This window comes from Podarcis liolepis (genome assembly GCF_965112155.1).
Source record: "Podarcis liolepis genome assembly, chromosome: 17".
Classification (NCBI taxonomy): Eukaryota; Metazoa; Chordata; class Lepidosauria; order Squamata; family Lacertidae; genus Podarcis; species Podarcis liolepis.
In genome coordinates, this window is record NC_139571.1 from 32,964,403 (window position 1) to 32,990,989 (window position 26,587).

The window sequence follows — 26,587 nt, forward strand, 5'->3', positions numbered from 1 at the left end:
CTCCTACAAGCAAAGAAAGCTGTGCATAATGTGGCTTGCAAAAATTGAACGTGCTAATCAGAACCAAAACCTTATTTCAAACCCTTGTGAAAGGTCTTAGATGTGGTGACTGTACATTATTCAAGGTTAGGATCTATTCAGTAAATACAGTCGTACCTTGGATCTTGGATCTCAAACGCCTTGGTAGTCAGACGTTTTGGCTCCCAAATGCCGCAAACCCGGAAGGGAGTGTTCCAGTTTGCAAACGTTCTTTGGAACCTGAACGTCCAATGGGGCTTCCATGGCTTCCGATTGGCTGCAGGAGTTTCCTGCAGCCAATCAGAAGCTGTGCTTTGGTTTCCAAATATTTTGGAAGTCAAACGGACTTCCGGAATGGACTTCCAAGGTACAACTGTAAATGGCATTGCATCTAAAAAAGCCCCAAACCATGTTCATGAGCTGCTTCTCATTGGACCCAGCAAGGACGCACTATGCACAAACACATATCTGCACTCAGATATGTGTAAAATATACACAAACAGCCATGTATGTCCTCTCATCAATGCACAAAGATTCCACACTCTTCACGCATAGTCACATGAATCCAAGAAAATGTGCCTGTAATCATGTAACCAAGTGTTAGCCTGTAACCATATGTACGTTGAAAACAACAGTCAGGGAGAAGAGTTCTCATCTAAACTCCCTGACATACTAATTTTCTTTGGGGATTTTCTTTCAGGGGAGGAACATTCAAGCAAACATGTCTCTTCCCCAGCACATGCACACACCTGCAACAAGTGGTATGATTCAGGAACAGTAAAAGCCATTCTTTATGCACATCAGCCAATACTACATTTGCCCGGGATGCAATGGGAGTGAGCACAGAAGCAGAAGATTGAATTAGCAAATCAGATTGATCCGCTCACATGCTTGAATAGGATCTGCTAAGTGGTCACGGTGGGGGTGGGGACAGCTTGGCCTGGGAGTGGGGATTCAACAGCTATAGCTCTTCACAAGAAGGAGATAAACACTGTCACCTGCTAATACATATTAGGGGAAAGTTTGTATTAAAATGTAGAGTGAAAAATAGAATTAAAAATGCCTTTTACTAGGAGAAACCACTTGTAAGAATGGGCATAGTAGGCAAATTTGCATACAAAATTGTATGTTGGGAGTAACGAACAATAAAATGTTGACAAATGCTTGTTAGGCCTTTAAAAAATACACCCACGGAAACTGACGTGGAAATGTGGTGGAATCAAGTCTGGAAGGCTAGAAACTGAAATTTGTGTGCCCATTTCTAACTGAGAATACAGGTACAATTCCACCTGCCCTGGGCCCATGTGCATTGCCTGTACATACAAAGAACAAGTGTCCAGGCCTCTTGTTTGATCCCCTTGCTTCTGCTGGGAAGCTCCCAGATTTAACAGAAGAGCAAGGATGTAGATGCCCAGAACAGACAGCTCTTGGCTGACCCAGGAGGAGAACTTACAGTCTGAGCAGCTCTGTTAGGCTAAGCGGAATTGCTGATAGGCTCATTTCTGCCCCTGGCACTTTGCCATTTATCCTTCACACTGCCTCTGAAATGGAAATTACTGTGATAAAGACCCAAGTGCTTGGGGGGGGGGGTCATGCGCACAAAGGGAGGGGGGAGCATTTTGCTGTTCATCACTTTCCTGCCCTGTCCTACAAAGCACTCAAGAGAAGCCCAGTCCCCTATATTACTTACAAGACAGCTGCTTGGTCCTAGAGCCTTAGAAAAGGAGACTGCAGCCTGCTCTGTCAAGTAACATAAGGCAAGACTTCTCTTTTTCAGCTTAGAGATCTAATAAACGCAAATGCAGGTTGAGACGGGAAGCTGGAGAAGCAAGGAGGTTAGGATGGCATTCTAAGGCTGCTATCCCTTTCCATTTTAACAGTGTTAGTGGGATTCTGTTCTGCTATTTAATCTTCACGCTACTAGTTGGCACCGACCCAAACTGTTCTATAAATGTCAGCTACTACAGACCTTGCAGCTTGCTTTATTAGAGAAATGCCTCTTATCTAATAGGAAACAAAATGTTAATCTGTTCGACCAATTGGGCTTATGCAGAGCCTGATTATCATATGCAAATAGAGAGCACGCTAATTGCAAAATGCTGAAGGGCCCCATTTGTCTTCTGACCTTTACAAAAGCTTAGTGGATAGATTTCAAAGACATGCTGGCGGCGGGGGCGGGAGCAGAGGGACAACCAGCTGAACTCTGATAGGGCATTTAGCAGGAGGAGACTGCTGGCACAACCTATCAGTGAGCTGCCACAACCTATAATTAGAGTTGCCAGCTTTTTTTGGCAAAGCTCCTGTGCTATTTAGTGGGACACAGGTGGCGCTGTGGTCTAAACCACTGAGCCTAGGGCTTGCTGATCAGAAGGTCGGCGGTTCAAATCCCGGCGACGGGGTGAGCTCCTGATGTTCGGTCCCAGCTCCTGCCCACCTAAGCAGTTCAAAAGCACATCAAAGTGAAGTAGATAAATAGGTACCACTCCAGCGGGAAGGTAAATGGTGTTTCCGTGCGCTGCTCTGGTTTTGCCACAAGTGGCTTAGTCATGCTGGCCACATGACCCGGAAGCTGTCTGTGGACAAACGCCGGCTCCCTTGGCCTATAGAGCGAGATGAGCGCTGCAACCCCAGAATCGTCCATGACTGGACCTAACGGTCAGGGTACCTTTACCTTTACCTGTGCTATTTAGCATTAGGGTGCTCAATGTGGTGTGCATGGGCACCACCAGCACTCTCCTTAGCAGCCCCCAAGGCCCACTCCCCTCATAGTTTTTTTAAAATAAGTTTTTTTGGGGGGCGGGGGGGTTTGCTTTTTATTTTGATGGTTTGGTTAAGAAGGGCTGCCTGATGGGGAGTATGGATTTTTGTTTTTTTGTTTTAGTCTGTGTTCTGTTTTGTTTTTGTTCTTCTTGTTTTTGCAGGTAGGTAAATTGCTTTTCATGGGGTAGTGCTTCTCAGCATTACCAGTTTTCCTTCTCAGAAATGGATATTTTTGTGGTGCTCACAGCAGCCTTGCAGCTTTCCAAATGGCTCCCCAGGCTCAGAAATATCAGGGAAGCCCGCTTTAGACAAGCAGACATTTGGCAGATGATGCCTGGTGGGGAAAGCTCCACTTACTGAGACCTTGTTATATGCAAAGGACAGGAGCCATGCCAGAAAGCTCCTGTTAGAAGAATTAGCTTCCCCACCCCACCAGAATGTTAGTCCCAATTTTTGAGACTGTGACATTCCTATGTGATGGTGTCTAAAATGTCCTTGCTAGGAAGTATCTCCCCCCAAAAATATGCTTTAATTTCAATCTATCTCCCCTTCTAACTATAGATTTGCTACTTCATTCACAGAAAGCAGCTGCAGATCCAAGCCTGAAAAATCACAGTCATTCTCTTCCCCCCGCCCTTCTTTATCCGTTTAACAAGGGCAGCTGCCTGGATAACAATTTCAATTACTATACGGAAGAGGGAGGGAGAAACCTTCACTGCATCTCTGTAAATTCTCTCAATCAATAAGGCAATGGAGTGATGTTGCGGGGAAAACAAACTGTATTTACTCTTCCAATTCAGGCGATTGTGAAGGGCTGCTGGAAACGTACTTACTGAGAAATTAGCCCAGTGTGAGTCCAATTGGAGGACAAAGCAGCATGAAATGGATGGTGGCCTGCGGGTACCACTCCATCCAAGGGAAAACCTACCTACAATGAGCACTGGATGTGCCCCCTTCTGATTCGGAAACTGCTGCAGCCAAAAAAAAACCGAGAGAGAAGGTGGGGAGGTTAATTTCACGATAGCAAGCTCCAGTTCCCCAGCAGCAATAGGGAGACGACAATTCCTTCACACAAATTGTTTTAAAAAATGTGAACTCCCCGCGAAAGCTGTGCTGATAACCTCTTTCAGCTTTATGCTAACTATAAAGGATGGGGCAGGGGCTGACAAAGCCATAAGGGGCCTGGAAGATCTATTTTCAAATTTAGCCAAGAAAAGAAAAGAAAAGGAGTGCTACTGCCCTAACAAAGCCAAGTTCCCAACACTTGTTTACACACCATAGTGGAACTTTTGCACAGCAAAACATTACAGTGGTGCCCCGCAAGACGAATGCCTCGCAAGATGGAAAACCCGCTAGACGAAAGGGTTTTCCGTTTTTGAGCTGCTTTGCAAGACGATTTTCCCTATGGGCTTGCTTTGCAAGACAAAAATGTCTTGCAAGTGTTCCGATTTTTTTTCGCCCCCCCCCTTTTTCTAAGCCGCTAAGCCGCTAATAGCCTTTTAGCCGCTAATCCGCTAAACCTTTAATAGCCGCTAATAGCCTTTTAGCCGCTAATCCGCTAAGCCTTTAATAGCTGCTAAGCCTTTAATAGCCGCTAAACCGCTAATAGCGCTAATCCGCCAAGCCGCTAATAGGGTTGCTTCGCAAGACGAAAAAACCGCTAGACGAAGAGGCTCGCGGCACGGATTAATTTCGTCTTGCAAGGCACCACTGTATGTTTTTGAAATAAAAAAAAATTCCTTCCAGTAGCACCTTAGAGACCAACTAAGTTTGTTCTTGGTATGAGCTTTCGTGTGCATGCACCCTTCTTCAAATGTTTTTGTTAGTCAGGGACAGTGAAGTTCTACTTCCTAAAAATGAAAATCCTGCTCTGGCTCCCTCTGGCTTTTGAGTTTGCATCAGGCACTATAGCAACGTACTTCCAAGTTTAAAAAGTAGAAGCAAAAGCTGAGGTTCTCCAGATGGTATGTTCTGCTGCTCTGCTTTCAGGTGAAGTTTGTTTATAAAGTGACACTTGGCATCAACAGAAATGGAGCTTTAGCTGAGGTCAGCCTCTTCCATGGCAAAGATCCTAACCGCATAATGCTATGCATGTTTAGTTAGAAGTAAGCCCCACTCCCCCCCCCCCCAAGTAAATGAGTACAGTGGTACCTTGGTTCTCAAACACCTTGGTACACAAACAAATTGGAACCTGATTTGCGAACTTTCTTTGGAAGCCGAACGTGCTCCAATTTGAGTGTTACGCTTCTGATTTGAGTGCCACACTTCCATTTTGAGTGTTACACAGAGGTCTGTCTGCTTTTGCTATTGATTTTGTGTTTTTGTTTTTGCGGCTCTTTTGTTTTTGTGACTATGTGGAACCCAGTTCAGCTACTGATTGATTGATTGCGTGACTGCAGTACATTGATTATTGCTTTCATCTTATGGATCAATGGTCTCGTTAGATAGTAAAATCCATGTTAAATGGCTGTTTTGGGGGTTGTTTTTAAAAGTCTGGAACGGATTGATCCATTTTGCATTACTTTCTATGGGAATGAGTGCCTTGGTTTTGGAACGCTTTGGTTTTGGAACAGATTTCCAGTATTAAGTAGTGGGTTGACAAAGCAGACGACACAGAGATTTCTCCAAGTGGTTCTTTATAGTAAGCTGGAACTGAACTGAACTGAACTGAACAGCAAACTGCTCAGCCGGCCTGCTTTTATAGGCAGCCGGCTGTCAACACTGTAACAACAACCACCCAGGGTTTCCCACCTAAAATAACTGACGTGGACCTGAGTAAAAACTATATACAGTGGTACCTCGGGTTACATATGCTTCAGGTTACATACGATTCAGGTTACAGACTCCGCTAACCCAGAAATAGTGCTGCAGGTTAAGAACTATGCTTCAGGATAAGAACAGAAATTGTGCTCCGGCGGTGCGGCAGCAGCAGGAGGCCCCATTAGTTAAAGTGGTACCTCAGGTTAAGAACAGTTTCAAGTTAAGTATGGACCTCCAGAACGAATTAAGTACTTAACCTGAGGTACCACTGTACATGATACTCCTGGTGGCCAGGGTGAGTACTTCAATACATAACATCCAGAATGGTTTAAGTTTGAGAATGAAGGTACCACTGAATAGGATTACAGCTCAGGAGATGGGAAATCGGTGGCTATGTTCTGCCTCCAGTCATGCTTCTGCAGACCAGTTGCTGGAAGCTACAGTTCCTGCAGGCATCTGGGTGACCACTGTTGGAGCAGAGCTCATCTTGTGGTCTTAGGAATTCCTCACAAGATGAACTCACTGGGTAGTATTAGGTAAGCCACCATGCTGTTAATCAAACTCCCCCCTACAATACACCATGAAGATATTATAGAGTTGTTGTCAGGATTAACTGAAACCAGACTCTCCAAATGCCCCTATTTTCCAGGGACAGTCCCGGATTTGCAGAAGCCATTCCAGTTTCTGATTTGATCCCGGAATGTCCTGCTTTTCCTTAGGACGTCCCTATTTTCATCAGAGAAATGTTGGAGGGTATGTGATACGATGTACTTTTGCTGTAAGGCCCTGCTGTGCAGGCTAGGTTAAGCTGGAGGTGGGAGATTAGGGGTTTTTTAAATGCCATTTCAAAATAGGAACATGTTTCTCAGGATTACACTGAAGAGGGAGAGCATCAGATTGGGGGGTTTTATTTTAAAATAGAGGGAAATCTTAATCGGTGCTTCATTAAGTTTCCCCTGGCTTTGTTGGCTCAGACAATGGCAATACGCTGGATATTTTCTCTTTTGTTTGTCAACATCTGTGAGTCGTTCAGGTCAATTAGTTCCATCTGTAGCTGTGGCAGCAGCATCTTCTGGTGACACAGCAAAAGGGCCATTAAACGGCTAGAACAGCTGCCTTTTATGTTCCAAATAAGAACTTCCTGCAGTTTCTTTGCAATTCACGTTTGAGTCCAGCATCTTCTGCACTGTTCTTCTGCTAAATAATGGATAGTTTCTATGCAGAGCTTAGTGTGCTCTGTTTTTTTTTTATTTTAATCGGCACTTTGGTAAGACATCTTCTGTGTCAAGAAAGGTAAAGTGCTGCAAACTGAATAAAGTATGCAAAACAAAGACATTTTTGTTGCTTATTAAATTTACTCTTTTTCCCAGTTCTGCTTCTTTTATTTACAAGGCCAGGTAAAGACACAGAGGTTCTGATGAACAGTCACTTCTCCAGCTTTTCACTAGGCAAGCCCTATTGTGGGCTGGTGTCAAAGTCTTATACACATTTACTTGGAATTAATAGGTAAAGTTTGACTCAATGGGGTTTACAGTGAACTTGGGGAACTTGCAGTCTTATAGATGTTGCTTTATGATAACTTTCATCATCCTTGACCTTGATGGCTGCGAATGATAGGAGCTGGAGTTGAATAATTACAAGTTCACATATAAGTCCAGGGTAAGGAAAAGGTAAAGGGACCCCTGACCATTAGGACCAGTCGTGACCAACTCTGGGGTTGTGGCGCTCATCTTGCTTCATTGGCCGAGGGAGCCGGCGTACAGCTTCCGGGTCATGTGGCCAACATGACTAAGCCGCTTCTGGCGAACCAGAGCAGTGCACGGAAATGCCGTTTACCTTTCCGCCGGAGCGGTACCTATTTATCTACTTGCACTTTGACGTGCTTTCAAACTGCTAGGTTGGCAGGAGCTGGGACCGAGCAACAGGAGCTCACACCGTCGCAGGGATTTGAATTGCCGACCTTCTGATCGGCAAGTCCTAGGCTCAGTGGTTTAACCCACAGCGCCACCCGCGTCCCATAAGTCCAGTAATTACAGAAAGAGGAATCCTTGCCTCTGAGATGTGTGGGAAATCTCTATGTCTTGATGTAACATCTTTGTTTCTGTTTGTGTGAAAGAGGGAGGGGGGGAATTTGGAACAGCTCAACTCTCTGCACATTGCTTTAGATTGTACAGCTTTTTCCCCTCTCACCTCTCCAGCAATTAGCAAAGGCAGCTGAACACCCAGCTAGATCCAAGAAGGTCGGGTTTCTAGTCCAGAATGGAAATGGCTGCATGCATGACCCATGAAAAAGCTAATGGCAAAAGTATGAACCCAGATCGTAAACAACAAAACGTAGCTGGAAACAGAGCTGGGCTCTTCTACAGCAGTTGTGTTCATTCAATCAAACAGAGCAGCCAGCAAACACTCACTTTTCCTGAGCAGAAGCTAACTGTTCCCAGGCAGACCATATTCAAAGTGCGTATGAACACACACACACACACACACACACACACATACATACCGTATTTTTCGCCCTATAGGACGCACTTTTCCCCCTCCAAAAATGAAGGGGAAATGTGTGTGCGTCCTATGGGGCGAATGCAGGCTTTCGCTGAAGCCTGGAGAGCGAGAGGAGTCGGTGCGCACCCACCCCTCTCACTCTCCAGGCTCCAGGAAGCTATCCGCAAGCCTTGCGCACCTGGGGGGAGTTCCCCCGGGCGCGCAAGGCTTGCGGGCGGCAGCTGGCAGTGCGGAGCACGGGGGGCCCTCCGGAGGACGCCCCGTGCTTCGCGCAGGTGTCCGCAGCCTTCCGCCCAGCGCGTGGGGCGCCCTGAAGCAGAGCGCCCCTCACGCCGGGCAGACACCGGCCAGCCCCACAAGCTCGGGGGACAGCGGGGAGGCGCAGCGCCGCCATCCCACTGTTCCCCGACCTGGTTTTGGGGGGGTGAAATAAAGGGGGGAATTTCCTTTATTTCTCCCCCCAAAAAGTAGGTGCGTCCTATGGGACGGAGCGTCCTATGGGACGAAAAATACGGTATATGAGGATGTAGAAGCACAGCTGATATGATTGTGTAAGAAGCAGAGAAGAAGCCTAGAGAGATAAAAGCCATTTTAAAAGCTCTGAACAGCTCCTGCCACGTGGAACAAGCAAGCAAGCAAGCAAACATCACTGCCCTTCTCCACATGGCTGGCATTTTAATATCTGCTGCAAGAGCCCAAAGCCTGCTTACAGCACAATCCTATGCATGCCTACTTAGAAGTAAATCCCTAGGGAAGTGGGTGTAGGACTGCAGCTATAGCATCTCTGGATGGCCACTGTGGGAACAGGATGTGGGACTAAGAAGGGCCATTGGCCTGATATTTGAGAGCAGCAGAGAGATAGCTCAGTTAGGAAAGCATGATACACTTAATCTCAGGGTCAAGGGTTCAAGCCCTACTTTGAGCCAAAGATCCCTGCACAGCAGCAAGAAGAAATTCCGACAAAAGAAGAATGGCAGACAAAATTAATGGACTATGCAGAATTGGACAAAATGACAGGAAGGATTCGAAACCTGCGGGACCAGAGATTTACAGAAGATGGGAAGAAGTATATGAATTATTTGAAGAACAACTGTAATCAACAAATTACGCTAGTAGGACCACAAGACGTTTTGTAAGGAGAAATATACGAAGTGTTACAAAGTAGAAAAAGATAGAGATATTGGTTATGAGTTTGAAATGTAATAGGGAAAATAAGAAATGCATACTAAGAGATTAGACTGGGAAATTTTCAGACAGGACTGATGGAAGTCAAAAAAATTGAATAAGATGTAAAAGTATGTTTAATTATTGTTGAAAATGGTATGTTAAAAAACTAATAAAACAACATCACCCTACCCTTAAAAAAAACAAAAACACTCCTATATGATTGAGTGTTCTATTCTCTTCTTTTATCCAAAGCTGTTTCAATTTAAATGGAATATATTCTCCCCCATGCAATTTTCATGAGGTACAACATGAGAGAGAGCACAGAGCGGCTGTATCATTAGTAGTCGTGCAGGAGAGGGATTTCTGCAAGTGGAGTTTGTCACGCCACAGGGCTGAAGGGATTTGAGAAACTACTCCTACCGAGATCCCCTCCATCTACTGATATTACTGGTACAGAATCCCTTAGAATTACTATCTGGAGTGAAAAAAATAAGGTAGCCCCTTTTTTGTCAATCCATGAGCCTAATAAAATGATGAGCCATGTTGGGCGTTGAAAATGAGTAGTTTTCACAGGAAAAAAACCAACCACATTACAATGTAATCCTATACATACCTACTCAGAAGTAACTCTCAATCCGTTAAGTTAGTCTTACTCCCAGGTAAGGTTCGCAGCCTTAATTGTGTAAAACAAAAAACCCATAGTCAATAATAGATAATTTTTAAAAATCTAATATCCAAGTGGGCTATCGGTTTCATGCCTTTAGCCCGAGAGGGCAGTAAATTTGTGGAGCTTCGCTGAAAAAATGCAGACTGAACAGTGTAAATTCAGTAATGATTGTGATGAAAAAAGCTTATTCTTTATATTTCACTTATGGATAAAATTGAACTGTCTTCTGCATTTAATACAGCAAAATGTTCCTCACTTAGCCTGCTTTCCGACACTGATGAGCAATTAAACATCTCTTTATCGAGAGAACATTGCTAGTGGAAAACAATATTCTACTTTCATCCGTCAGCACAATTCTAATTATACAGACTTCAAAATGGGGTGGTTGGTACCATATTGAGGAACTAAACTATTTTTATATACTTATAACCTTAGTAGAATTACTAGACATGCTGACAGTAATGGATAGCTTTCACTGAACAAACATCTTGGTTGGGTAAAAGAGTAGGCGGAATCTAATCCATAATACCCAAATTTGAGCAACAAAACGACTTGACAAATCTGACATATTCTGTGACAGTGGATTGTATCCAATGAAGTCACTTCACAATACAGTGGTACCTCAGGTTACATATGCTTCAGGTTACATACGCTTCAGGTTACAGACTCCGCTAACCTAGAAATAGTGCTTCAGGTTAAGAACTTTTCTTCAGGATAAGAACAGAAATCGTGCTCCGGCGGCACAGCAGCAGCAGGAGGCCCCATTAGCTAAAGTGGTGCTTCAGGTTAAGAACAGTTTCAAGTTAAGAACGGACCTCCGGAACAAATTAAGTACTTAACCTGAGGTACCACTGTATGTGACTTCCGCTCACACAACAGAACTTCCTCACCTTCTCCTCCCCACGTGCCCCCCTGCCTACCGCGCAGCTGTAGTGGAAATGCTGAAGACAATTGTATTTTGAGGAGTTAGGTGGCATGTCCCTTTCCCTTAACATCCACAGTTTGAGGTCTGCTGGATTCTTGTGTTTCACACACCTGTTGGGAATTTCTTGGGTTCTTCTGTGTTGCAAGTGCTGGCTGGATGCCCGGCTGCAGGTAGTGGGAGACTCTCAGCCACTCTGTATTAATTCCATCTCAGGGGCCTGTGCTAATCATGAGTAATGCCAGGCGCACTTGATTACATCAAGGCAGGCTATAAAAGCCATAGGTGGGAGGGGCCCAGAGAGCTTCTACCCAGATCAAAGGACCTGATGCTGGGAGACCAACGGTCGGGGTCTTTCTCCTGCTGCTCTAGCTGGGGCTCCGGGCAGCTGAAGGGGAGATTGGGTAGCCCCTGTCGGGTATGTTTTATTTTATGCTTTGCATGCCTGCTGTTTATTGTTAATTAAACTGTTTTGGTTCCCCTTCGACTTCCTCATTCCTTTTGTCCTGATACTCTTGGGAAGAACTGCTGTATTTGGCAGCACAGCAGCTTCCAAATATGTTCTGTCTAGCCCCAACTTCCCATGGAAGGGCATTCTACAACCTTGGAGCCACTACTAAGAAGGCTCTGTCCCGGCCAACTAGACATGGAGGTGACTGTAAAAGACAGTTCATGCAGAAGAAGCCAGCCCTTCAAATATATCAGCCTTAAATTGTTTAGTGAGTTGATCCCTGAAAAGTGGACTAGACATCTTAACCACATTCAGTACAAGAGGCAAGAGTGTTTCAATTGGGTCTTTCCGGTCCAAGTCTAAACACTCAATCTGCTAAGGGTTTATGTTTGCGTGACTTTGGGATAGTGACTTTCTCTTAGCCTAACCTACCTCAGCTGGTTGTTGTGAGAATGAAAGAAGATAGCATGTATGGGTGCTCTGAACACTCTGGACAATCTGAAAGAATTTTGTTATTATTAAAACTATCCAATGAGTTCATACTCAGTGCCCCAAACAGTCATTCCCTAAGAATGCGCATGTAACCATTTTTGGCATAAGAGCCTACAGAATGGAATTTGTCGCACAGATAAAGCTCTCAAACAACAGCGAGCTCTGATTCCAAGGACATTTCCTCTGATAACAAACCGTCAATGTGGGGGAGAAAAAATATATATTATCCACTAATTTGTCTGAGGTCGATGATTTAAAAAACAATGTTTAGGAACTCCAGACATGCCCCGTGCAAATAATGGTTTTATAACTAATCCAGGCTGCAATCCTAAACATGCTGGCAGCAAATCCTATTGAACTGGATGTGACTTCCAAGTAAACATGCTTAGGAATCCTCAGGAAGGCTGAAATTCTACGCTCAGTTGCAGAAGAGTAAGGTACATTGTGCTCTATGGGACTTCTTTCCACACACAAGAACAGGCTGTAGGTAGTTTGCTAAGTCTTGCAGCTTTTCTTTCAGCCAGGTACATACACATGAGCTAGCAGGACAAGCCACAATGAGATCAGTGCTGGTTATTTAAAAATCCAAGCATGAGTTTAAGCGAGAGTGCTGAGGTTGGGGGGGGGGGACTTTGGCTCAGTTCCCTTTTCTGATATGAAGCTCACTGTGGGTGTTTCTAGACACTGGTGCTAGAGTGACAGCAACATGAAGACACCTCCTGAAACAGGACAGTTTACTCTATGGTTTTAACCCCTTCATGAATTAATTAGACTCAAGCATGCTGGTTATACAGTCATACCTCGGAATAAATACGCTTCAGGATAAGTATTTTCGAGTTGCGCTCTGTGGCGACCGGGAAGTAACGGAGTGTGTTACTTCCGGGTTTCGCAGTTCACACATGCGCAGACGGTCAAAATGATGTCACGTGCATGCGCGGAAGAGGGTGAAACGCGACTCGCACATGTGCAGTCGTGTCTTACGTTCTGTTCAGGATGCGAACGGGGCTCCAGAATGGATCCCATTCGCATCCTGATGTACCACTGTATGAGTCAAATTTCATATACAAATCTCATCTTAGAAGGCTTGTTGAAAAGGACGGTCTTCAATATTTTATTTTATTTATTTATACAGTCGTACCTTGGTTTTCAAACAGCTTAGTTCTCGAACGTTTTGGCTCCTGAATGTCACAAACCTGGAAGTGAGCATTCCAGTTTGTGAACTACAAGCCGAACGCCCCACCAGGCTTCCGCGGCCAGAAGCTTCCTGCAGCCAATCAGAAGCCGTGCTTTGGTTTCCGAACGTTTTGGAAGTCTTCCGGAACAGATTCCGTTCAGCTTCCAAGGTATGACTGTATTTCATTTCATTTATTAAATCTGGATACCACCCTTCTTCCAAAGATGTCAGGGTGGTTCACAGCATAAAAATACAAGATTAAAAAATACATAATAAAAACAAGAATAAAAACAAAGCACACTAATAGGACCCTCCAGCAGACACTGAAAAGACAACTATTCAACTGTCTACTATTCAAGGGGAAGGACTTCCACAATGTTAAAGGCCCAATTCCTATATTATGTGGAAAGGACCTTTCAATGAATCGGCATCCAGACACTCCTCACCTGCAGAACGCAAGGATCAGTTGGGCACATAAGTAGCTTTCTCCACCTACATAAAGGCAACCCAATGAATCTCCATAATATTAATAATGTGCTTTTTAGCTGCCAGCTCTGCATGCCAAAAAAGGCGTGACGGGGGTCTGACAGGAAAACCTCAAATCTGCATCCTTTTAAGATTCAACTTCTACACTGCATTTCTGGGTGACACTTCAGCGCTGAAACAGGAACGAGCCGTTTCATCTATTGGCAAGCTGTAGCTCAAATCCTGCTCTCTAGAGACTACCAGTTAGGAAAGAGGAGAGTCTCTCGAAGGTTGCTTGTACATTTTGTAAACTTCCCCCTCCCTGCCACACACCTATAATTCCCATTTGGAGGGGTTAATCCGATGACAAGTAAAGGGATTATTAATCGAATCGGCTTTAGACAAGTGCAGTCCAGGGAGCCGTATACTTCTGCCAGTACACCTGCGGACTCCTTTCCCTGTCTGTAGCCCACTCCCTCCCTCCCTCCACAACACACACACACACACACCTGCTATTCTTAGGCATTCCCCAAGGAGGGACTTGCAACGCTGCCAAGTGGTATGGTTCATTCTGCGTGGTGGATTAATATCCACTCAGGGATCGGGATGAGATCATCTCGTTCAGTTTCATCCATGCTGTCAGGGTTTTGAATCTTTGCTAAGATCTCATATATGCTGCAGCCTTTAGGCCCAGTACCCCCATGCACTCAGAGTCCACTCTAACATAAGGCTGTAATAAGAACATGTCGCATTAGTACTGCAGCAAATGGCAAAAGCCCAAGTCTTCACGAAGAGCAGCTCTAGCCAATAAAGGAAAGATGTGTGTGTGATGGAGGAAAACCAGCTGAGGAATAATGAAAGTATACAGTGCCATGCGTTCACTTAATTTTGGAAGAGCCCCACCTCAGAGTTAAGCAGTTTGAGTTGTGAGAATTAAGGGACGTGGCTTCCTGAATGGAGATAAATCCTTCTCTTTCTTCCATGGATTCATAAAATAAAATAATAATAATAATAATAATAATAATAATAATAATAATAATAATTAATATAATTTATTACTTATACCCCACCCATCTGACCAGGCCTCCCCAGGCACTCTGGGTGGCTCCCAATAGAATATTAAAAACATGTTAGAACATAAAAAAATAAAAACTTCCCTAAACAGGGCAGCCTTCTAAAAGTTGTGCAGTTGTTTATTTCCTTGACATCTGATGGGAGGGCGTTCCACAGGGCGGGTGCCACTACCGAGAAGGCCCTCTGTCTGGTTCCCTGTAACTTCGCTTCTTGCAGTGAGGGAACCACCAGAAGGCCCTCAGCTCTGGACCTCAGTGTCTGGGATTAACGATAGGGGTGGAGATGCTCCTTCAGGTATACTGGGCCAAGGCCAAAGATGTGATGATGGCCATTAGCTTAGCCTCTTCTTTTTTTTTAAGAGCTGGAAAAATTAATGGAATATAGGTCTAACAATGGCCATTAGCCATAGTAGTTACATGGAGCCTGGGCACACAGATAATTAATCTGGAGGTAAGTTTTTTTCTCCAACATTAGTTGACAAGCACTCTCCTTTCACTGGCCTTGCTCAAACTTGCAATGGTTCGATGGCGAGATTGGGTACCATTCAAAGATCATTGCTTCTAGCAGCTGTAGCACACATTTTGGCAGGGGAGTCACCTGTCACTTGCAAAAGCAGATGGCATCCAGGGCATCCTGGAGCCAGAACTTGTCATTTGCCAGCCTGTTGTTTTCCCATCTAGCTCAGGTGGCAGGCTGGAAAATGCCACTGAAAGATGACAGGCTGAAAAAATCCCACCTTCGCTTAGCAATGACCAAGTGAAGGGAACATGCATACTTTGATCCATGAAGGAAATGTTAAAAATGGCTCTGTCAACAGTGGTAGGATGATACGATCAGAAGCACAGCTGCTTGTTATCTCATCTACCCCATGCTCCTCTCGCATCATGGTTCATTTATGAGAGCTGAGCACCAGTTTGCGATCTGTCTGTGCCTGCAAGCTATGAACCTCAAACAAACATCCATCCATACATACATATGGACAGCTCCCTTGCACACCAAAAACAAACATTTTATAATTTCTATAATATTCCCTGAGTGCTCACTGGAAGGACAGATCCTGAAGCTGAGGCTCCAATACTTTGGCCACCTCATGAGAAGAGAAGACTCCCTGGAAAAGACCCTGATGTTGGGTAAGATGGAAGGCATAAGGAGAAGGGGACGACAGATGACGAGATGGTTGGATATTGTTCTCGAAGCTACCAGCATGAATTTGACCAAACTGCGGGAGGCAGTGGAAGACAGGAGTGCCTGGCGTGCTATGGTCCATGGGGTCACGAAGAGTCGGACACAACTAAACGACTAAACAACAACAACATAATATTCTTTCTTTCTCTGACACCCAAGCATACACTGCTCCCTATCCAGCTATACTTCTATAGAGGACAGTGTGGTATAGTGGTTAAGAGTGTTGGACTAAGATCTGGGAGACCAGGGTCCTAGTTTCCACTCAGCCATGAGGCTTACTGGGTGACCTTGGGGAAGCCACACTGGTTCCAGATTAAGGGAGGAGGATTTGCAGCAACAGTCAAGAATATAATTCTGAAAATAGGATGAATGTGACAGAACAGGGGGTAGGCGGGAAGATGACAATCTCCTCCTTCACTTGATTTGACAATCATCAGAGAAGGGAGGGGTGGTAGTCCAGAACATATGTTTGCAAAATGCAAGGTGTATTTACTAATGTTTAGCAGTGGTTTTAGCGGCGAGTCTGCTATGCCATGAGCGAATGAAAAAGCAAAATAAAAGAGTGCTGCAGGAAACCCTCAGGGGAAAGTGTGTCATGATGCACAAAATCTACTGCTCACAAATGCGGCCCGTAATTTTTTTACTAGCCTTGCAGCCAGTGTGGGTAGGGTGCTCACCTGACACTACAGCCAGGATTTACAACTTTCCCTTGCTCAGCCTCATTCAAATAGAAGCTTCCTCCAGTGACATTTCCACATTTAAAGCCTTGATGAGCACTGCATGCTCTGGCACCCATATAATTTATAGCCTGTCATTAAGGGCTTTAGATGGAAGAGACGTTACACGGGGGGTGCTTATGGCAGTGGATGCTTTTGATAGACTCGCAGTCTCACTCAGCCTACTGCTCTGTGTGGGCAACTATTATACTTTTATTGCCTGCAGAAGATGAGCTTGACTGGTTTTGAAGCGTGACCAAGTTCCTGGCATTGTATTGCAGTAACCCAGAATGACAACATGGCTCTGTTGGGGGATTCCCCATCCCTAATGGTAATTGCCCCACCGGGGAAGGGGGGAAGGGATTTTAATGGAAATTGAGACTGGGGAGGGAAGGCTTATTGCACAGCAATCTCTACAAGCATCATGGGAAGAACTGCCTCAAATCTAGTGTTTAAAACACGTGACATGATTGCTAGGTATCTCATTGGTGTGACATGTGCAGTTGGGCTCTCCCTCAGTATATAGTGAACAGGGAAGGCTAGTTATTCGCTTGATTTTGCTCTTGTTGAATGCTCTGGCCCAGTTCTCAGCTCAAGTAAACCTATCAAAAGTGCATTTGAAATGTTGCCTTTTCAGTGAAAATATGCTGAGGTCCCGCTCCGAAGGCCTTCTGGCAGTTCCCTCACTTTGAGAAGTTACAGGGAACCAGGCAGAGTGCTTTCTCAGCAATGGCGCAGTCCCCGGGGAATGCCTTCCCATCAGATGTCAAGGAGAACTATACAACTTTTAGAAGACATCTGAAGGCAGCCCTGTGTCAGGAAGTTTCTAATGTTTTGTGTTTTATATGTGTTGGAAGCTGCCCAGAGTGGCTGGGGCAACCCTGCCAGATGGGCAGGATACAAATAATAAAATGATGATGATGATTATGATGAAGAAGAGGATTTGTCCACCTCTAAAAGTGAGCAAGCAGAACACAGGATAAGCAGCATATGAAAAGTAGCAAGTCCACATGACACAGTGTAGAGGCCATGGCTATTATGAGAGCCAAACAAAACCTTCAGCTAGGTCCAGTCATGGCCGACTCTAGGATTGCAGCGCTCATCTCGCTATATTGGCCGAGGGAGCCGGCGTACAGCTTCCAGGTCATGTGGCCAGCATGACTAAGCTGCTTCTGGCAAACCAGAGCAGCGCACAGAAATGCCGTTTACCTTCCCGCCAGAGCGGTACCTATTTATCTACTTGCACTTTGACGTGCTTTTGAACTGCTAGGTTGGCAGGAGCTGGGACTGAGCAATGGGAGCTCACCCCGTCGCGGGGATTCAAACCGCCGACCTTCTGATCGGCAAGTCCTAGACTCTGTGGTTTAACCCACAGCGCCACCCTCGTCCCTCATTAGGAATGTATCTCCTTTAAAGACAGCCTTTCCCAGTCTCAAGTCTAGGGTTGCCACCTTTGTTCTGGCAAAATACAGGACAGGGTGCGCGGAGAAGTTGGTGGACAATTTTTTGTTCATCTGTTGCAGACTTCAAAGCAATCCATTACAATGTATTGCAGTCTAACAGGATGGTCCCTCTTGAATTTCTCTCTCTCTCTCTCTCTCTCTCTCTCTCTCTCACACACACACACACACACACACACACACACACACACAAATTTGTAAATTTGTCTATGCTTGGCTACCATAGCTTCAATACATGACCTATCACACACCTTTTCCAACACATGCATTTGGAGAGGATCCCCAACTTGGTAGAGAAAGAGACAGAAGACCTGAAATACAGGACAAAACTGTATCAATACAGGACGTAACATTTTACATTGAAATACGAGACAATCCTGTATTATACAGCACAGGTGTCAACCCTACTTGAGTCCCCAGATGTTGTAACACCCATCAACTCCAGCCCACATGATGCCCAATGGGATTATGGGAATTGTAGTCCATCAACATCTGGAGACCCAGGCTTGGGAGAAGCTGTCTTTAAGCCTGAATAGAGGCGTTTTGCCATCCCACACTGGATAAGCTGCGACCGTCCCTTATTCAATCCAGAAAACTGACATAAATCAACACAGAAAACAATGAGTTACAATGATTTGACAAAGATGTTGCCTGGACTCTCTGTTAAAACAAATGGGGTGGTGGTGGGGAATTGCAATTCTAGAGGAAAGATGGACTATAATTCACTTAGTCCATCTCTAGAATAATGACAGAATTCTCTCCACATCGCCACCTAGGCATAAGCATGGCAGCCCATTATGGCAGCCAGCCCTTGCTAGCAGATCATTCATGGCTAAGGCTTCACATCTCTTTGACAGTAAGCACTGTTTGGCTGCCCAACACTTTTGCAAAATAGAAGGCAGGTCATTGGTCTATGTCTGTACACACAGCACAGAGAGACACCTAGTGGAAACACCTGGTTTTGCCTTGTACTGCAAAACAGCTACCTGCCTTCTAGACTGACCAAGTTGCTTCCATTTGGACCTTCAAACAGGTCAGTGGGGCTTTACATTTCGTTGCATTTTTAAGCTAATAACATAAAATCTATTTTAAAAGTGCTTTTTTCTTAATTTCAAAGTCTGCTTGAAAGTCTGTTTTAGAGGAGTCTAAACCTCATTTTTTGTGAGTTGGGGGAATAAGGAAAAGCAATGCTTTTGATCCTCATTAATCAAATTCAGCCAATTGAAACAAAGTAAAGGAGGAGCTCCCAAGCTAACATCAGCTTAAATGCAAGTGTTTGTTTTGGTTTCTGAGCCAGGGATGAAGTGAAAAATTAGTTTCCTTTCACATCTTAATGCAAACCCAGCTTATTCACGCTTCCCAAACCCAAATGCGCAAACCAAAGCATAGCTACCTTTCCAAATGTGCACTTCTCTGAACGTTGCGGTCCCATTGGAAAACCAAATAAAAGCATACAAAAGCAAGTATATTAGGGGAAAGAGTGTCCAAAATGGAGTATGTTAGGAAAAGTAATGTGCACAAATGCATATTGGGGGGGGGGGGCATTTTGCAAAAATGTGGGCATTAGACAAAAAATTGTGTACAAAAAAGAATGAAAGAATGTATTGAGCGACATGCACATGTGTATTTGGTATGTACAGATTTACTTTTTAAAAAAGCAAATGGATACGTATATGAATTTAAGGTTGGGGACATGAGACACTTATATCCGATTATCTTCCATCGCTTTCTGGGTCATTTGCTAATGGTGCCTGACAAACTTTCATTCAACATTACGCACCACAACCAAATAACTCTACCTAACTAAAAGCGTGCCAAAATTACATGTGCGAAGTGTGTGTGTGCATTAATTATCTGTCATGGTGGGGGGAGACAGGTGCCAGCCAAGAGGCCAAATACCTATCCAAATAATAAATTATTAATTATTATTATTATTACCCCGCCCATCTGGCTGAGTTTCCCCAGTCACTCTGGGCGGCTCCCATTTGAGTGTTAAAAACAATACAGAAGAAGAAGAAGAAGAGTTTGGATTTGATATCCCGCCTTTCACTCCCCTTCAGGAGTCTCAAAGCGGCTAACATTCTCCTTGCCCTTCCTCCCCCACAACAAACACTCTGTGAGGTGAGTGGGGCTGAGAGACTTCACAGAAGTGTGACTGGCCCAAGGTCACCCAGCAGCTGCATGTGGAGGAGCGGAGACGCGAACCCGGTTTCCCAGATTACGTGACTACCGCTCTTAACCATTACACCACAGCATTAAATATTAAAAACTTCCCTAAACAGGACTGCCTTCAGATGTCTTTTAAAGATAAGATGGCTGCTTATTTCCTTGACATCTGATGGGAGGGTGTTCCACAGGGCGGGAGCCACTACTGAGAAGGCTCTCTGCCTGGTTCGCTGTAACCTCACTTCTTGCAATGAGGGAACCGCCAGAAGGCCCTCGGCACTGGATCTCAGTGTCTGGGCTGAACGATGGGGATAAAGACACTCCTTCAGATATACAGTACCGAAGCCGTTTAGGGCCTTAAAGGTCAGCACCAACACTTTGAATTGTGCTCGGAAACGTACTGGGAGCCAATGCAGATCTCTCAGGACCGGTGTTATGTGGTCGCAGCGGCCCCAAAGGTGCTGTCCTTAAACATTTCTGACCACAGAAGCTCTTGTCTCCCTCCACCCATCTTGCCAGGTAAAGCCTTGCCACTGGTTAACCAGGACAGAACTATTCTGTCGCCAAACTACAAATCAGCCTCATGTACAGTCCCTTTTGCTGGTGACGAAACGGTTATTGAAGGCTCTCCATCGCTAGCATTGCAGTTGGAAATGTCACAGTTCCAGATGGCACAGCCTCCTGGAAGGGCGGGGGGCGGATGGAGGCTCTCTGCAAATACTCTTCAAGAGTAGCTTCCATTTCACTTCCAGCCTATTGCTAATTTTATTTAGTCACTGATGCAGGCTATTGATTTCAAGGCAGATTTAAACGTCTAACCAAGCCACGGGGGAATAGCGGCATGTATTTAAATTCCATATGTTGATTAAAGCTGTCAAGGGTCACAGATGCAATTATATATGCAAAGCTGAATGCAGTCTATTCCCCGTGTCCTGAAAGGCAGTGATTAAGGAAATGGAGCAAAGCTAAATCCAGAAGCCGAAAAGATTGCGGAGAGGGGGAGATGGGTTCCTCCTGCGAAGACACTTACATGTGTTTATGTTAGAGGTCCATGGATATTGCCCATGTTAAAGGGTATGTGGTGTAGTGGTTAAGAGCGGTGGACTCGTAATCTGGGGAACCAGGTTCGCGTCTCGGCTCCTCCACATGCAGCTGCTGGGTGACCTTGAGCTAGTCACACTTCTTTGAAGTCTCTCAGCCCCACTCACCTCACAGAATGTTTGTTGTGGGGGAGGAAGGGAAAGGAGACTGTTAGCCGCTTTGAGACTCCTTCGGGTAGTGATAAAGCGGGATATCAAATCCAAACTCCTCCTCTTCTTCTTCTTCTATGGCAATCCACTGGGTGAGCCATGGACCATTTACCCATCCTAAGAAAGTGAGGGGCAAACCCTATGTTGGACTATAGCCACCAGTTATATTCAGGGCCAGGTTTAGGTTTGCTGAGGCCCTAAACCACTGAAGGTAATGGGACCATTTATATGTCCAGCTGTCCTTTGTCAACAACAATTTGTCGCTGGTTTTTTTGTGTTGGATATACAGTGGTACCTCGGGTTAAGAACTTAATTCGTTCTGGAGGTCTGTTCTTAACCTGAAAATATTCTTAACCTGAAGCACCACTTTAGCTAATGGGGCCTCCTGCTGCCGCTGCGCCACCAGAGCCCAATTTCTGCTCTCATCCTGAAGCAAAGTTCTTAACCCGAGGTAATATTTCTGGGTTAGCGGAGTCTGTAGCCTGAAGTGTATGTAACCTGAAGCATATGTAACCCGAGGTACCACTGTATGCTATATGGTAATTTATGTACCTAATAGGTACCTAAAGCTATTTGCACATAACAAAATGTGTATTTTATCAAAGCACAGTCATACCTCGGGTTACAGACACTTCAGGTTGCGTTTTTTTAGATTAAAGGTAAAGGTAAAGGGACCCCTGACCATTAGGTCCAATCGTGACCGACTCTGGGGCATCTCGCTTTATTGGCCGAGGGAGCCGGCGTACAGCTTCCGGGTCACGTGGCCAGCATGACTAAGCCGCTTCTGGCAAACCAGAGCAGCGCACGGAAATGCTGTTTACCTTCCCGCCGGAGCGGTACCTATTTATCTACTTGCACTTTGACGTGCTTTCAAACTGCTAGGTTGGCAGGAGCAGGGACCGAGCAACGGGAGCTCACCCCGTTACGGGGATTCGAACCACCTACCTTCTGATCGGCAAGTCCTAGGCTCTGTGGTTTAACCCACAGCGCCACCCGCATCCTTTTTTAGATTACAGACCGCCAAAACCTGGAAGTATCAGAACGGGTTACTTCCAGGTTTTGGTGGTTGCGCATGCACAGACGCGCTAAATCGCGCTTTGCGCATGCACAGACATGCCACTGTAGGTTGCGAACGTGCATCCCACACAGATCACGTTCGCAACCCAAGCATCCACTGTAATTGTTGAACTTATCTTACGTTTTGGAAATGTACATCCAGGTTTTTTCCCCTTTAATTTTTTTGAGGCCCCTCAAGAGAGTGGGGCCCTAAACTATATCTTGTTTGGCTTATATGTAAATCCAGCACTGGTTGTATTAACAGTCACACATTATGCCAAGTTGCAAAGTGCCCTTGGGAGGGAGGGGGGAGTGATTTGTTCCAAGTTCCTTTACCCTGACCCTCCCACAAAGCTACTTCCACCCAGATCCAGCACTGACTAGCAGGGATCAAAACGGATGGTGGGAGAATTTGAGGGGAAAGGCAGGGATAGTATTAAGTAACCACTTTCCTTCTTCTGCACATGCATGCACTCCTGAGAGCACTTTGCAGCAGAGATGGGCAACGTCGCGATTAGGTCATTTTAGACTTTGAACCTAATGGTAAGGAGGGGCGGGCGGGTGAGCACTTTGCGGCCGATATTTGTTTATTTATTTACCTAGCAAAACTGATATGTTTACTTTAGTCGGAAGACCTCTAGGCAGCGTACAAAGGACACTGCTTAAAATAGTCATTTAAAAGAAAACCCTTATAAAAACAAAAATTTAAAAACAAGTTAGCATGAAATTTAAAATATGAATATGGCCAGCAATGTCAAACAATTATAAATAAAATATAAACAGGAATCAGCAATTTTAAACAATTAAAAATAAAATTACTTGCTAAGATTGCATGCCTGGGCAGGCTTGCTGAAGCAAAAATGGAAAAGGGGGGGAGGTGTTAGCAGGCACCAAAAACAATACAGTGAAGACCTTTCTGGGAAATAATAATAATATATAATGAGCTAAAGAAAATGTTTAAAAATACATTTGCTAAAAAAAACCCCAGAAGTCTTTTTACTAGGTATTCTGGGTGAAGAGTTTCCAAGAGAAGATAAAAGACTTCTTATGTATGCAACAATGGCAGTGAGAATGCTTCTAGCCCAGAGATGGAAGGAAGGAGAAATACCTACAAAAGAAGAATGCCAGATGAAATTGATGGAACATGCGGAAATGGTGAAAGTGACGGGGAAGATCCAAAACCAGGAAGATCAAGTATTTTCTAAAGACTGGAGTAAATTTGTAATTTACTTAAAAGACCACTGTAAACAATTAAAAATCTTTGGCAGGGATGTAAAGACACTTGTAATGTGGAATTGTTTTAATGGTAATTATGGTTATATAATAGATAGATAAAGGTAAAAGATGCAGTAAATTTAATCTTAAAGATGGAACCCATGGAGGGCCGGAAGGTGGTCTAAGAGTTTGAAAGAACTCTGCATTTTAATGTTTGAAATCACTGTGTTTTATAGGTATTAAAACTTTTCAAAAATTAATTAAAACATTATAATAAAAAAACCAATACAGTGAACACGTTTTAACTGCCGATATCAAAACTTCACCGACTTTTTGGCTTCTTAGAATACCTGAGCAACAGCAGGTATGTATGAAACAGCTAGTAGACTATACAGATGACACTCAGGCAGTGCTGCTGACCCAAACCTGTGTGGCAGGGCTGGGTCTGTAGGAAAGAGTAACCTTCAAAGCACTGCCATAAAACGGAAAGCCAGTATTTGCAAAGTCCAACACACCCTGCTTACTGCAATTTGCCATAAAACGGGATGTTTCCCCACCTCCCCTTCAGCATGTCTGACCCACAAAAATCACAACACAGATGGAACAGAACGCTGGGCTCTGCCAGTTTCACACTCACCTTCAAGCAGACTCAAGAAGGGTGTCAAACGCAGACTCAGAGGGGTGTCAGAGGTCCAGCAGTAGGAGACGCGGCTGAACAGCTGCGCTCCTTCAGACTGCAGGCGGAAAACTGCATGTTGTTGGAAAACTCTCTGCATGTCAAAAGCTAGCAGAGGACGAGAGAAAGACAAACCTATTTCCAGTGCAACTATAGGAATGAGCAGTACTGAACATTTAAAGTAAAGGTAAAGGGACCCCTGACAATTAGGTTCAGTCGCGGGCGACTCTGGGGTTGCGGCGCTCATCTCGCTTTATTGGCCAAGGGAGCCAGCGTACAGCTTCCGGGTCATGTGGCCAGCATGACTAAGCCGCTTCTGGCGAACCAGAGCAGAGCACGAAAACGCCGTTTACCTTCCCACCAGAGCAGTACCTATTTATCTACTTGCACTTTGATGTGTTTTTGAACTGCTAGGTTGGCAGGAGCAGGGACCAAGCAACGGGAGCTCACCCCGTCGCGGGGATTCAAACTGCTGACCTTCTGATCAGCAAGTCCTAGGCTCTGTGGTTTGTGGTTTAACCCACAGTGCCACCCACGTCCCTTATTGAACCTTTGCCTCAGTTGTGATTACTGTATGTTATTATTTGGCTTTTGAGAAGTGCACAGGTGACAAGCACTACCTGTTAAGTGTTAAGTCATAACTGGGGCCTGGTGTGTGAATGCAGCAAAATGTGGCAGTAGAAATACTGAGGTGGCAGAATGGACTGTGCCAATTTGAACTAGGGTGCTTTTCATTTTAGAATAAATTCATGTTTAGAGTTCTCTGCAAGATTTGTTGTTGTTTTTTAAAAGCCTAGCATGTAAGGGAAAGGGGTTCCAGCAAAGCCCACACGCTGCTATTCTAGTTTTTTACATGTAGTGAGTTTTTATGCAAAAAGCAAACACTACCAAACCGTTCTGTTGTGTACATAAACCAGGCCTGTGTTCCACGCAATTGCTTTCAATGAGATATAGATCATGATGAGTCTTTGCTGCCTTTGTACTTTTATATCTTTTCCTCTCTTTCTTTGCAACTAAATGCCTCGTTCCACTTAGTCCTTTGGCTCAACTTTAAGCACTGCAACAGTTGGCTGCATTTAAAAATGTACCAGTCTTCCTATTCATAAAATCAGGGCTTAATCAGTTGTTTCTCAGGGCTCAATTTCTCTTAAGATTCATGTTTGATCTCTAGAAAATCTTTACCCAATCCTAGACAACACGCTTACCTGAGAGAAGCTTTTAGGCAAGACCCTCCAAAGTACGTACGACTTGTCACAGTCTACCGGTCACTGTCTCCTTCAGCATTAATTAACCCCTCTCCACTTCAGAGGTGGCATTTTCAGCCCTCCACAACTCATTTCTGGTTGTTTTTCAGCTGCTTCCTGTGGTTTCACAGGACTATTTCTCCTGTGAACACAGCAGAACCAGATAACTAAATTGCATCCAATCATTACTGATTTTCTCCACCTGAACTGCCTCAAGTCATTCAACCTGAGCAATCACTTTTAATGGAATCTGTAATTTTGACATAAAAACACAGCATTTCTCATTTCATAAGCTCACTTACCCATGGTTTAATAGTGTGTGTATTAAAACTTCATTGATCCAGATCACCCATATCGGAATCTTTTTTTATAAGCTATGAGTGTTTTGTGTCTTCACTTACATGGATTTTTATATGCCTTATTTTCCCTTTCTGTTTCTGAACCACACAACACACACCATGAGAGCAAGCCTTGGGCGCAAGTGTGCCTCTGACCTGTCCTTCTTAACACAGAGACAATTAAATTATTAAATTCTGTGCTTACCATTGTTTTATTTGTAAACACAATCTTTCTAACACACAACAGATACACTCAGTCCATGGATGGGATCACCATTAACAAGCCCCCTCAAAGATCCACAGAGACCTGGGGGTCACTTCCAACTTTTGGGGCTCCTGGCCATGATAAATATTTTAAAATGACAACACATAAAACCCAAAATACGGCACCATAAAGGGGGTGGGGCATACGGCAGCTGTCACTAGTTGTGGTTTGTTTATATCAGGTGTGGAGAACCTTTGGCTCTCCAAATGTTGCTGAACTACAATACCCATCAGCCTCAGTAGGCAAGCTCAATGGTCAGGAATGATGGAAGTTGTAGTACAGAAACACATAGCGGGTCAAAGGCTCCTCACACCTTGTTTATATCATCAGCTGATCTGAAAGGACATAGTCATCATAGTCTGCTGTTGTGCCATCAGAACTGATATATTTTTATATCAATTTAGACCTGAAGGAGCGTCTCCACCCACAACGTTCAGCCCAGACACTGAGGTCCTCCTCCGAGGGCCTTCTGCTGGTTACCTCACTGCGAGACGTGAGGTTACAGGGACCCAGGCAGAGGGCCTTCTCGGTAGTGGCGCCCGTCCTGTGGAACGCCCTCCCATC

General features: G+C 44.7%; 1 long non-coding RNA gene across 1 annotated transcript in view; it reads right to left on the reverse strand.

Moving 5' to 3' along the window:
- The window catches only part of LOC310696278, a 51,656-nt gene that overhangs the window by 15,310 nt on the left and 9,759 nt on the right, over positions 1-26,587 (reverse strand). The window contains exon 2 of the long non-coding RNA XR_014520509.1: positions 24,138-24,284. This is a non-coding gene — a long non-coding RNA (uncharacterized lncRNA). The remainder of the gene's footprint in view (positions 1-24,137; positions 24,285-26,587) is intronic.